This window comes from Lissotriton helveticus (assembly GCF_964261635.1).
Source record: "Lissotriton helveticus chromosome 1_1 unlocalized genomic scaffold, aLisHel1.1 SUPER_1_unloc_42, whole genome shotgun sequence".
Taxonomy (NCBI): domain Eukaryota; kingdom Metazoa; phylum Chordata; class Amphibia; order Caudata; family Salamandridae; genus Lissotriton; species Lissotriton helveticus.
This window is the reverse complement of record NW_027611684.1, coordinates 199421-209557: the sequence shown is the minus strand read 5'-3', so window position 1 is coordinate 209557 and position 10137 is coordinate 199421. Positions and strand designations below refer to the sequence as shown.

The window sequence follows — 10137 nt, the reverse complement described above, 5'->3', positions numbered from 1 at the left end:
ACACTATTAAATCACCTCGTTTTCAGACATTAATAAGATGTCACCTGATCACCAGAACTTTTAGTTCAATATTTGTGTATTATGAAATATTCCCTACTAAGTTCAAAGGCAGTAAAGAAGAAGGGGCGATTTACTAAGATTTTGCGTCGTGTTTGCGTCACAAAAGTGGCACAAAAGAGTGCAAAATCTTTTTTTCCTAATTTTCTTTCCAGCAAATAACGTAAAAGTAATGTGAAGCATCGCACTGCACTGCTTCGCGTTACTTTGCACCTTGGGGCCTGCCAATGGTGGGGCATGGGCGTTCCCGTGCAACCACCCATTGGGGCAGATTTATGAGTTCTGGCGCATCTCTGCAAATCAGCAGGGATGCGCCAGAACTGATGCGTCACGCAATTCCCTCCTTGCGGCACCACAGATGCGCCGCATTTACATTGCGGCGCACCATGGTGCAAGGAAGGGCAGATGCGTGACGCATCTTGTGGTGTACGGGAGGCGCATTGCTGGAGTAGCGTCGCAAGTGCGACGCAACTCCTGCAATGTACAGAGGCCACCCATACATAACGTGGTGCGTCACTCCTTACGCCTGCTTCAAGCAGGCGTAAGGATTTGACCCAACAGCGTCGTAAAACTGACTCAGTGAAATCTTATAGATTTCACTACGTCAGTTTTATGGGGCTTTCCTACGAGGGAACGCCCAACCTGCGACAGAACGCCCACATGAAACCTGACGCAGGTTTCATGTGGCGCAGGGCTTTACAACGTGACGCATCTGCCTAGATGCGTCACGTTGTAAATAGGTTGCAGGGATGCGCCACGTTTCCGTGCCGTTGCGTGACGCAACAGCAGCGTAAACGTGGCGCAAGTCTGACATAAATCTGCCCCATTGTTTCTCACGCTAAACTCAATTTACCAAATACAGTAGATTGGGTTTAGCGTGAGAAAACTGCGCCCTTTTAAACTAGGCGCTTGGAAGGAGAAATGCTTTAATTTCTCCTTCCTTTTCTGAATTTGCATGCGTGCTGCACTGTGCAACATGCATACAAGGTTGGAAAAGGTTTCCCTCATGTCTAGGCATAGTATTTTGTACAGGAAGGGTGTCCTTCCTGTAGAAAACCTATGCTGGGCTCACACACACACGCTAGCGCTCTGGTGCTAAGGTGTGTGCATGGCGCAGGGCTGCTGTAATCAGTGCCGGCGCAAGGGAAAGGGAAGGAGAGAGCCATATCTTTGAAAATATGGTGCTCTCCTGCTCCCTCCCTGTCATGCAGTGCAGCCTCGCAGGGGGAGGCCTGCGCCACATTGCGTGGGGATTTGGTAAATCTCCCCTGAAATGTCTTTTACAACCAGATAAATATTGTGATTTCTCATTCTATTTTGTTTCAATTTAGTAATTTTAAATATCTTTACATCCTACAGATAACAAGCCTTGAATGTATGAATTGACCATCAATAATAACGCGAATGCTGTAAATCTTCAATAATAGCAGAAATATTGAGCTACAGTATTCAGGAAAACATCAGCGCAGTCGGCGACAGAGGAACCTGCACACAAACTGACAGATCCCGGATGAAGCATCAAGGGCAGTTCAGTGATTGTAAGAGTCTGAGCTGTGCACCTCCACGCCACAAGACGAAGAAATGACCTTAGGAAAATTAAGGCAACAACAATAACAAACCACCTCCTGAATAAACAAGTGTCAAATACTAACTTTGATCAATGTATCGGTATGATGTGATTACCGCAGTGCTCTATTTTCCAAAATGAAGACAAGCCATCATTCCGTGCTCTAGGTGAATTGTAAACTCTTTCTGGCCAAACCACAGTAACTAGCGAAAAGCACAACAGAGCGGAGCCAGACAACTGACGGGTAAAGGAAAGAGGAGCTCTTCTATCTACAATACAACAGACTGTCCCAATTTGCACCAGCCAGAAGGAAGATACATCTTTACCTGCAAGCGTCCACAGCCGTAATCCAATATAAAGGCACAATCCCCTACAAAGACACATTCTACGTATTAGGAGTGTGGCAAATATTTGGTGGCTATTGTATTTTATTGTTAAAACAGAAATCAAACGTGCAAAATACTGCACACATTTAAAGTGTGTGAGAAATCACAAGTGCTTTATCAGCCATGTTGGCCCATCAGGAACTACAGTCAAGGGATATAGACCATTATATACCGACCCACAGACACTAACCAAGAAAGAAGAATCATACACATACAGCAAGAGCTTTAGTTTGTCATCACTACTCAAGCTTCATCAGTACACAGGACAAAAACCATTCAAGTGCAGTGAATGTGTAAAGTGCTTTAGTCAGTTATCACACCTTCAAAGACATAATCAAACACACACAGGAGAAAAACCATTCAAATGCAGTGAATGTGGGAAGAGCTTTAGTCGATTATCAAACCTACGAAGACATCAACAAACACACACAAGGGAAAAACCATTCAAGTGCAGTGAATATGCAAAGTGTTTTACTTTCTCGTCACAACCTACAAAGCCATCTGTCTAACCACATAGGAGAAAAAAAATTCAAGTGCAGTGAATGTGCAAAGTGCTTCAGTAAGTCATCACACCTACAAATTCATCTGCGAACACACACAGGAGAAAAGCCATTTAAATGCAGTGAATGTGGCAAGAGCTTTAGTCAGTTACATCACCTACAAAGACATCAGCGAACACACTCGGAGGAAAAACCATACCAGTGCAGTGAATGTGGGAAGAGCTGTAATCGATTAGAAAATCTACAAACACATCAGCGAACACACACAGGGGAAAAACCATACCATTGCAATGAATGTGAAAGCATTTTTAGTCGTTACTCAACATTAAATATTCATCAGCAAACACACACAGGGGAAAAACCATTCAAGTGCAGTGAATGTGCAAAGTGCTTTAGTCGGTTATCAGACCTAAAAAGTCATCAGCGAACACACACGGGGGAGAAACCATTCAACTGCAGTGAATGTGGGAAGAGCTTTAGTAAATTATCAGTCCTACAAATTCATCAGCGAACACACACAGGGGAAAAACCCTTTCATTGTAGTGAATGTGACAGTAGTTATCACAGCTCTTCAGCATTAAGGTATCATCAGCGAACTCACACAGGAGAAAAAACATTCAAGTGCAATGAATGTGTCAAGAGCTTTAGTAAATTATCAGTACTACAAGGTCATCAGCGAACACACACAGGGGAGAAACCATTCAACTGCAGTGAATGTGGGAAGAGCTTTAGTCGATTATCAGTCCTACAAATTCATCAGCGAACACACACAGGGGAAAAACCCTATCATTGTAGTGAATGTGACAGTAGTTTTTGCGGCTCTTCAGGATTAAGGCGTCACCAGCGAACTCACACAGGAGAAAAACCATTCAAGTGCAATGAATGTGTCAAGAGCTTTAGTCAATTATCAGTGCTACAAAGACATCAGCGAACACACACAGGGGAAAAACCATTCAACTGCAGTGAATGTGCAAAGTGCTTTGGTCGGTTATCATACCTAAAAAGTCATCAGCGAACACACACGGGGGAAAAACCCTATCATTGTAGTGAATGTGACAGTAGTTATCACAGCCCTTCAGCATTAAGGTATCATGAGCGAACTCACACAGGAGAAAAACCATTCAAGTGCAGTGCAAGTCTAAAGAGCTTTAGTAAATTATCAGTACTACAAGGTCATGAGCGAACACACACAGGGGAGAAACCATTCAACTGCAGTGAATGAGGGAAGAGCTTTAATCACTTATCAAACCTCCAAACACATCAGCGAACACACACAGGGGAAAAACCCTATCATTGTATTGAATTTGACAGTAGTTTTTGCGGCTCTTCAGGATTAAGGCGTCACCAGCAAACTCACACAGGAGAAAAACCATTCAAGTGCAATGAATGTGTCAAGAGCTTTAGTCAATTATCAGACCTACAAAGACATCAGCGAACACACACAGGGGAAAAACCTTTCAACTGCAGTGAATGTGGGAAGCGTTTTAGTCTCTTATCAAACCTTCAAACACATCAGCGAACACACACAGGGGAGAAACCCTATCATTGTAGTGAATGTGACAGTAGTTTTCATGGCTCTTCAGCACTAGGGTATCATCAGCGAACACACACAGGAAAAGAAACATTAAAGTGTAGTGAATGTGCAAAGAGCTTTAGCCGATTGTCACATCTACAAAGTCATCAGCGAACACACACAGGGGAAAAACCCTATCATTGTAGTGAATGTGACAGTAGTTTTCGCAGCTCTACAGCATTAAGGTATCATCAGCGAACACACACAGGGGAAAAACCCTATCATTGTAGTGAATGTGACAGTAGTTTTCGCAGCTCTTCAGCATTAAGGTATCATCAGCTAACTCACGCAGGAGAAAAACCATTCAAGTGTAATTAATGTCTAAAGAGCTTTAGTCAATTATCAGTGCTACAAAATCATCAGCGAACACACACTGGAAAAACCCTAACATTGTAATGAATGTGACAGTACTTTTCGCGGCTCTTCAGCATTAAGGATTCATCAGCGAACACACACAGGAGAAAAAACATTCAAGTGCTGTGAATGTGCAAAGTGCTTTAGTCAGTTATCACACCTTCAAAGTCATCAGCAAAAACACACTTGGGAAAAACTATTCAACGGCAGTGAATGTAGGAAAAGCTTTAGTAACTTATCAAACCTCCAAACACATCAGCGAACACAGAGACTCTGGAAAGAACTTAAGAACATCAAAAATAATATTGACCCCTTAGAGACAAAGACAAGAGCAGAACAGTGCAGTTATTGTGAGAGGAATGAATTACGGAAAAAAATTAAATTCAAATTATGTGGGACATTGAAATGCCAGATGATAGAAGACCGGACTAGCAGTAAAGAAGGAAAACAGATAACAGTATTTGCAGAGTTATAAAAGTGTTTGTTTCCAGTGATTGTTCACTTCCGTACACATAGCAAAGCAGCATGATGTACCAGGATACACAGTGGGAGGCTAGCACAATGTGGACTAAAAGAAAAGAAAAATTGTTGATTTTTATTTGGTGAAGAAGAGATACAAAGGAAAACATTCAATCGCACCTGACCACACTTCCTTTAAAAGCAACACTGAACAATACTGGGACTAACAGCGGTATTTTCAGATAACTTGTCGGCTTAGTGATAAAACCTATAAACCAAACACACCCAGAGTGGACATGTTGTCAGGGCTCTGGAGATGGAAGCTTCATTGGTAAAATGTTTGTATTGCTATTAACAAATGCCACTGCAGTATATGTAATGAACTAAAACGAAGCACAGGTGTTCAAGAAATAACCTGTTTTTAGATATAAAAGAGGACATACCTTGTTTTTAAGTAATGTTTGCAGCATCTTTTACACACTGTTATCGGTTGCTGGATCAGCTCGTGCCTCGAGCCTTATAACTAAGTGTGACCCGTGGCTCCTCTCCGACATGGCTCTCCCTATTCAGTTTGTGACTTGCCAAACTCTTTCTTTTTACCAGAATTGAGCCATTGTAAGCAGCCGACTCTGTTTGAAGAATGTGGTGAAATAGCGAAATCCCACATGAAAAGCATATATGTGCCAGGACAATCAGTTGCACTCCCAGCAACTCGTCTCCCACACTTGATTGTCTGTCCCCTGTCCTCAAACGTTCTAAAGGATTTGTCGTATGAATGCCAGAAGTGGCAGTGACATTCATGAAGCTAACGCTAACAGGAGTGTGTGGGAGATAGAGAGGGTGAGAGATAAAGAGAGTGAGAGAGACAAAGAAAGGGGCGAGAAATAGAGAGAAATGGAAGGAGGGGGAACGGCACGTTATATGTACTCACCTAAAAATAGAAGAAGCAGCCGAATACATGTGAATGAGTGACATCACCAGAGAAACGGGCTGAACACCTGTGAATTTATATGTTTATTTTTAATACCTGTAGACCCATGTCATGCCAATAAACAGGGCACAAGTAAGGAAAATAGTATGGAGCCCATTATCATATGCAAATTACAGTGACGTCACATGTAGTGACATCACAAGAAGTGATGTCAGGTCCTTATAATAATTTTTATGTGAAAGGTTGACGGCCTGTTTTAAAAACAAAAAACAAGAAACATAAAATAATGTAAAAATACGTTTTTGGTTTCAGTTTTTATACATCATATGTTTTTCCCACTTTTAGTTTGTAACTAAACTCGGAAATGACTGAAAGTGTAAATATTTTTAAACAGATATGTGGAACTTTGAAATTACATTTTTAAACAATTTTCAGCAAATAAATAAAATGTGCTTTTAATTTGCGTTTGTTTCCTGATGTTATTCTTTATCCAGCCCCTAAGCCCCAAAGTGGTTCACATTTACTGTGTATTAAGCAAAGAAGGGCTATATTTGTCAAGTTCTCTGTTCCTCTCTTGCGCCACTCACACAAACAAACAGTCGCAGGCTAAGGAGCTAGATGGAACTGAGTCAAGTTTCTAGATAATAGTGGGGGACCCCTTCAAACTGTGGCTACCCCCGACTTGTGCCGTGCTGATAAACTTTTCTTGACCCCCACCGTATGATCTACTCTGATTTCTGGAGGGACACACTTCCACAAACGACCATGTTAAATCTAGCTTCACACAACCCACTGAGTATTCCTGCAGGTGTGGTACTTGATAGCAAAGGTTTATTGTTAGCGTTATTTACAGCAGATAATAAAACAATCACAATTCTTGTTGATTTAAAACGACTTAAGCACAGTTCATACAAATACTACACTTTGCGCATAATCCATGATTTGACGTAAAATGCTAGTGCAAATAGATGACCTATATCACTTTTAAAACCAATCAATTAGATAGAGCGGTCATTAGATCTTACAAAGCGTACCAGCTAACAAGCACGTACATAGGTGCAGATACCGGCGTCTCCATCTGTTCGTTGCCTACTCAGAGCAAGTAAACCCCTAGCAAGCCTGACAGCTGTCTTATAAACATCAGAAATAAAAGAAGAGCACAAGCCTTCTGCGCAGACGTTACCTAGTGTGTTAAAAAAACAAGGATTGTCTAAATAGTTTTTTTGCTGACAGCCGGGTGGAAATTAAACCCTCAGATATGGGCCAATAGACGGCCAACACCTAAGCGAGCATTTTATAAAGTGCAGGTACAAGTAGAAATGTGCAACAATACCTCTCGATGCTCTGTCCAGTCCATAAGGTTCTCCAGCGCCTTTCCTGTTGGAATCGAGCTACGCCCCGGTTTATGAGGGCAAATTTATCAAAGGACGACCACAGCCCCCAGAGATAAACGGAAAATTTCAAAACCATCACTACAGTTGGTTTATGGTTTGAACCCACTTCCTTCGCTGCTGTCTATGGCAGGTCTGCATATACGAAGCAACTGCCTGGCAAATCTTCATACGATCAGTTCTATAACATAAGAAAAGTACTGCACTGCAGCATCTCAGATTGCGTGTTAGAAAAAGTGGACGTAGGTAGTACCTACGGATTTTACGCGACATATCACACAGCAGCATAAAATGCATAAATGACTCAGGGCCCCCTTATGTACGGGGACATGTATCAGCTCCGCCTCCAGGGGCTTTACCCATGATTTAGTTAAGGTCCGCACCTGAAGAGTTCCTAATCGGAACATGAGATATAAAGCCGTTTTCTCAGCAGGGAACAGCAAGTCCATTAACTGCTCCAGGCACGGTTCACATTTTACTGTCTGGTAATTAGTCTGAAGGGTGCCTTTCCTGGCTTCTTGCTTGCTCCACATGAATGCCCAATATTTCTTTTTAACCAGTTCTAGTGTTGCCTTATTCATCAGTTCCAGATGATTCTATTTCTCTACTTAACTAGTGTATGTTAGAATGTTCTCAGCGTGCTTGAACCGGAGTAAATTATTGTAATCCTGCATCGTCGCAGTTCCTGCGGAACCATACTATATGATGCAAAGGATAGATTTGACCACACTCGTATCCGTTATATGATGGGGGGTGATCCTCCAGTGAACCCCAGCTCAGCTCTTAATACTGTCATTGGGGTTCCAGGACCCAGGTTTAGTACACGTCACAAGAAGATGTTTCCCAGTTTAAGAAGAGCCTGAACTTTCGTAAAATCCCACAGTTCAGCACCATAAGGGCAGGCCACCCGTGCATTTGTCTTGATTGCATCAGTGCTAGTTTTATTGGTCTCTTGCTGCTTGAGTTAGCAAAATGTAGAATAGTGGCGTCAAGTTTGTTTCCGCCTTCGCCACATGAGCTTTCCAATATAAATGGTCATCCATTCGTATGCCGAGGTAGTCATGTTTTAACTCGCTTAGTTGGTTTACCATTAATCCTGAATGTCAACAATACCTTTGATTTAGGAATAATTATCATATATTTTCCTCTTTATTGATTATTAGCTTCTGTACCTTACAGAATAGCTCAAAGCCTTCCAAAAGTTGATGCATTGATTTTTCAGTACGCGCTAATATTACTGCATTATCTGCAACCGGCGGGATCGGAATATTTTCCTTCTCCAATATCGGAACATCAATACGAAGATTCCCGAGAGAATCTGTTCCATTGATGTGAATGTTGAATAAAGCTGGAGCTAGTGTGCAACCCTGCCCAACGCCAATGTTTATTTCAAACTTCTCTGTGCATTCTCCTTTTACACCAAATCTTACTCTGGAATGATTGCCGCGGCAAATCCTTTCGGATACTCAAATAGTTGCTTGGGAACCTCCTTCCTCCAGAAGACTCAGACGGACAGAGCGGCGACAGAATCGAATGCTGTTTTAGGTCTCTTAAGACCAAGTAGAGCGGGTAGTTTCCAGGGACACAAACTTCATACTGATCGTGCACAACCTCAGAGCCTGTTCGATTCTACTTTGGACTTTTCAGGATCCAGCCTGAGAAGTAGAGGCAATATTGTCCTCCTCTGTCCAGGTCTCGAGTCGTGACTGTAAGGGTTTCCCAAAGATTTTCCAGATGTTGCCTAATTGGGAAATTAGCCGATAGTTGGGGGGGGGTCATCTCTCCCCCCCCTTTCTTTTTTTTTTTTTAATACCTTTATTTCGTAAAAAAGAGTACAGTTACAGACCTACAACCACAGAGGCCGGTCAGTTACATGCAATAACAATAACAACTCTATACACAGCTCATCAGCCGACAGTCCGAGGGTCCGGCAGCGTAGAAGCACGATGTTATCCGGAGCCCATGGCAAGAGAGGATAAATAAAGGTTTCCATTTTTTACAATGTATAAACAACACAAAGAAAAACACGAAAAAGAGTCGAGGCAAAACCAAGCAATATAAGGACTGTTACGTACGATAGGGGGAGACAAATGAGTAGCAGGCATCAAGAAATCACGGGAGAGGGGAGTGGGGACCGAGAGTGAGCAGTGCATCACATATAACAGGAAATCAAAGTAACACACATGCCACTTTTTCCTCCTGTAATGCATTGTTTGCTACCTCATGTATTTTGTTTGCTCACAATTGTCACTTTTACCTCATGTAACTTATCGTCTGCTTTTTTAAGTTGTTCACCTGTAATTTTCTGTTCCTATTGTGAAGCGCTCTGACGCCTTCGGGTAAAGTCCGCGCTATAGAAAAACGCATAAAAAAAATCCACAATCCTTCCCCTCCCCAGTTTCGCTTTCGTTCTCCACCCTCCTTGTTTCCTCTGGTGCCCCCTCTTTTGTCCACTCCCCATCCGCCTCTCCCGACGTCCTGATTCCCGACTGGCCCCTCCTCCTTCTCTAACCCCAGTCAGTGACCTCATCCCCTCGATCTGCCCCCTCTCTGCTCTGTTGCCCCTTCTCCCCGCTCTCTCTCTCTGTCTTGCTTCACTCACTCCCTGTGGCTCCCTCTGGGGAGTAGTGTCTCTCCTCTGCGCAGGGCGGGGCTGTCCTAGTGCTGGGGAGTAAGTGTCTCTCCGCCGCGCAGGGCGGGATGTCCAAGTGCTGAGGAGTAAGTGTCTCTCTGCCGCGCAGGGCGGGATGTCCAAATGCTGAGGAGTAAGTGTCTCTTCGCCGCGCAGGGCGGAAGTAGCCTTGATTGAATCTCCTCCTGACCTCGCAGAACAGGCAACACATCTCTTTTACGCATGCGTATTTACCATCGAAGCTCTGCGCACTTATAAAAGTTTTTCCTGCGCATGCCCATCAGGCC

The 10137-nt window shown here is 43.0% G+C and overlaps 1 pseudogene; it reads left to right on the top strand.

The window, feature by feature from the left end:
- The first annotated feature begins 2000 nt into the window (after positions 1–2000).
- Positions 2001–5606, top strand: LOC144806058 (uncharacterized; annotated as a pseudogene).
- Positions 5607–10137: the final 4531 nt, after the last annotated feature.